The sequence below is a fragment of the Pagrus major genome, chromosome 22, assembly GCF_040436345.1.
Source record: "Pagrus major chromosome 22, Pma_NU_1.0".
NCBI lineage: Eukaryota > Metazoa > Chordata > Actinopteri > Spariformes > Sparidae > Pagrus > Pagrus major.
Window position 1 is genome coordinate 24,836,648 of NC_133236.1, and position 4,346 is coordinate 24,840,993.

Sequence of the window (4,346 nt, forward strand, 5' to 3'; positions counted from 1 at the left end):
TTTTGTAGATCTGTGCAGCTTAATTTCTTTTTATTCCCTTGAGAAAAGTACTTTCACCACACTCCGAGCTCAGTGTTTAAATCCTTAAGCGTAATTTCTTTAGCTTTGTCTTGTCGTGTCGTGCCCCCCGTAAGGAAGTTCCTCTTGTTAAATCTGGACGAACCTTAAGGGAAGACAGCTCTTGTGTGTGTGTGTGTGTGTGTGTGTGTGCGTGCGTGTGTGTGTGTGTGTAAGGCTCGATGCCGGGGCGCTGCTGGGCCCGGTCCCAAGTCCCCGGCTTTGATGCTGAGGACTTTGAAGCCGAGTGTCAAGCATCAAAGAAACTGGGACTGGGCTGCACCCCAACCCTCCGTCCTCTGGGTTGGGGGTGGAGGGGGGGAGGCAGAACGGGTGAGGTGCAAGGTGTGACTTTGCTCGAGAGGACTTCAGGTGCTGCAGAGCTTCATCGAGAGAGCAAAAGATGAAGAGCTGGATACAAGACCATCTCAGACCCCCAGGGTGGCGTGATGAGTCACTTTCTGGCTCCCAGTCCTCACAAACATCACCCAACACACACACACACACACACACACACACACACACACACACACACACCCAGACGCAGAATCAGATCCACGCAGATGTACCCACACCACACTTCAGAGTAAAGTAATGCACCGCTGAAAGCTTTTCCTGAAATCTGATTGGATGTAGTCACAATGGGGGTCGACGCTCCAAACTTTTGAGCACTGTTTCCATGGCGATAGGTTCTGACATCTCCTGTCGTGACAAGATTTTTTTTTTTTTCTTTTTTATGTTTTCCTTTTGGTTGAAGGACCAGGGGAGGAGGGGGTTGCACGGGAGATTTGAACACTGACAGTCAGAGACGGCTGTCAGAACATCCTGATCGAGGGAAGGAAAGGCATCGCACCACGTTTCCAGTCTGGAACGACAGTACAGCGCTCGACTGCAGGCAAAAACAATGAACCCAAGTGACCTCATCTGAGAGCAGAGAGGGAGAGAGACACACAGAGTCTTTTAACTACGCACAAAAACCACTGACGTATTTGGATTTTCAATGGCGCATCCAGCCCAGAGGAATATTTCCTCTTAGGTAATTGGGCTACAATGTGTCGATAATGAGGCAATTTGCCTTTTTTGTGGGAAACATTCTGCATCCTCATTAGGCCAGTCATTTAGGGACATAGCCTATTGTACAATATTTAGTTCTCTTACAATTTAAACATAGTAATTGTCTGACCCTAAAAATAGTACGTGTGGGATCCGTCACATGAAAACACAGTCATGGATCAACCGGATGAATGAGCGCAGTGTCTTTTTCCACTGTGTCATCGTCATGACCGTCACACGTTTGCAATTCCGAGGCTACAAATTGTCCGGGTCTGTTTGTTGACTGAAGCCCCGCAGGTTCATCTGGGTTCAGTGCAGATCCCAGCAGGGGTGCTAGACATAAGAGGGTGGGCGGGTGCCAATCGTCACTGTTGTCTTCAAATGAATAGGGGAACTTAAGTGACCTCAGACGAGCCGGTGTTAGGGCAACTGTGACTGGCTGATGGCAGCACCTAGCAACATCTCCGAAAGAAGTGCCGGGAAAGTGTCCTTCAGAGTATACTCTATGAAAATGACTGCTTGTGAATTGTCCTCATTTAATACTGCGGCGTGTTTTAAAGAGGTCACATGATGCTGATTTTCAGGTTCATACTTTTATTCGTTGGTCCTAGTAGAACAGGTTTACATACTTTAATTTTCAAAAAACACATTATTTTTCTCGTATGGTGCATTGCTGCAGCATCCCTTTTCACACTGTGTCTTGAACGCTCCGTTTATGCTACAGAGTGAGACGTCTCACCTCTGTTCAACCTTTGATGAGAGCTGCACATGCTCGTCACTTAATGGGCAGGATGTAGCCAATCAGAGGCCGGAGTAGGGCACGTCATGCCAAGCAAGGTAGCGTGATCTAAAATAACGCCGCTACAGCAGTAGCAGCTGTTTGTCTGCTGACTGACTGGAGTGTAAATATTTTATAATAAATATATAAAAATATATATTTATATAACTCCTGTTACATAGTGACGCACATAAGTTGCATCAGTAAAGGCTCGACTCCAAACCAGGCTTCAGGCAGCGCAGGAGCAGTGTTTACTGTGGGAGAGAGTCACTCCCTCTGGCGTGGACTTTTTTCACTTTGCAGACCTTTTACATGCACAAAAATGCCTCATAACACAATAAAGCAAAGGCAAAAACCCCAAAAGCATAATATGACCTATTTAAGTAGTTCAAAGCTGACACATAAGACAACACAGCACATCTTTCAGAGAGGATGTGATAAGTCTTGTTCTTACAGTAGAGCTACACCATGAAAAAATACTGTCTGGATCTCTTATATGTTGTTGTAAGGTTTCATAATTCATGGAAAAGATGCTTTAATTTAAATAATGTCAACAGTAAGACAGTGATCTGTATTTCTGTCTGCATTTAAACTACCAACCATGAAACCTTCATTAAAAGGTTCCCATTCTGAAGTAGAAATATTAGTCTATGTTGACTGTACAGAGATGTAGAAACACTTGACTGAGACCTTTGGTAATGTTAGTATAGTAGTGTGGTCCAGGTGTAACTGACAGTAATATTTATAATGAGGATAAGCCTCTTGCGATGAATCATCTGGCTTTCATGGATGTTGTATGTTTAACAAGTTTGTCCAGCAGGTGGCAGCAAAGGACTGCATTTATATTTAAATTGGTCAAAATCCACACAGGTCAGTACAATTCATATTTATTGGGATTAGGAAATTTGGTTCATTTCTTAAAGTTTTCATTTTGTTTTATGTGACATGTTGCATTGAATGCAATGAATGCATGATTTGCTCATTTAATGTAAAATGGTGCAAATTTGTTTTTATATTTAAAGCACAGTCAAGTTATCTTGTAGTTACCTCTCACCCATGTCCGTGTCAGCAGGATTTTATAATAACTACAGAACTGATGTCCATGAAACGATGGAGGATGGTCCGGCCCAGAATAGACCCCATTAATTTTTGCCGCGGATCAGTATACAAGCAACGGATCCAGGAATGTTCTCTCACTCTCTTTAACATTTTTTTAATTTACTTCTCAGGGAATAATGCATAGAGCCTGAAATCAGGCATAAGTAGGTGGTTGGTATCTATGAGTGAGCATGTGGATGTTAAGTCACTTTTGTTTATTTCAGACTTGACTTTGATAAGTCAGTTTTTTTACAGAGTGTGTGGTTGTGTGTGTTGGTTACCATCATCAGCCTCATAGGTGGAAGTATCATGACATATCAATACATCTTTTAGTGTTTTATAACACTCGAATGTGACCAATGATGACTCGCAGAACAGTTTTTTTTAGGATGAAAATATAAAACTCACATGTTCTCTTTATTTGCTGTATATAGATAGATGTACACCACTGGAGATTTGGTTAAAAGCACACACAAAAAGCTCATGTATGTAGAATCTCAACACATGTCTGGAGATGAAAAACAAAAAAACGGAAAAGATGTCGGATTACAAATAGATAAAAAACTATCCAAATTCTATATACGGTTTCTAAATGTAAATAGTCACATGTGTTGAAGTCTGTGCCACATACCAACTGTCTGCAGTTGCTAATAACCTCTGTATTCTGTACACTGGGTGATTTGTACAAAAGATGAAATCTACCATGTAATAATAGTTATAACATAAAATAAAAGTACATTATATGTACAATATTAGATGAAGCCATTTAGTATGAGACATATACTAAAGGACACTTCATTCTTTTCAGAGAAAAAGAAAACAAAGCTTATGTAAAACGAAGAGAGCTCCAAAGAAGCCAATATTAAAGCCATTTCGAGAAGAACAACAGTCACCAAAGGGACAACCAGCAATCAGACGATGTGGATAACTGAAGGAGTTTTGTAAAGGCCTGTGGTGAAAGTTGTTCTTCGAGACAAACATGGAGAGAACGAAACAACGCGACTGCAGTATTATTTACAATTTGCACATTCAGTTGAAACACTGATAGGGAGGTTCTGCAGGCAAAGGAAGAATAAAAACCACAACAAAAACAACTTGCAAGCATCCAGAAGCAGATCAAACACGTGTCCAAATAACGAGCCCTGCAGGGTGGTAAGGGAGGGGTTACAGCCAGTGTGCAGGTCTGGGCAGAAGGGGTCAAACAATGGTACGACTCTTAAGCGGAATGGGACAAAAAGTCACGATGGGAGGCGATTTCCTCTCCTGTGCTCTCATCGACAGGCACCCAGGGGAGGTGAACCCACACACCAAGACAGACAGCATCACGGATTTCAATTCTTTACTTTTTTTTTTTTTTTCA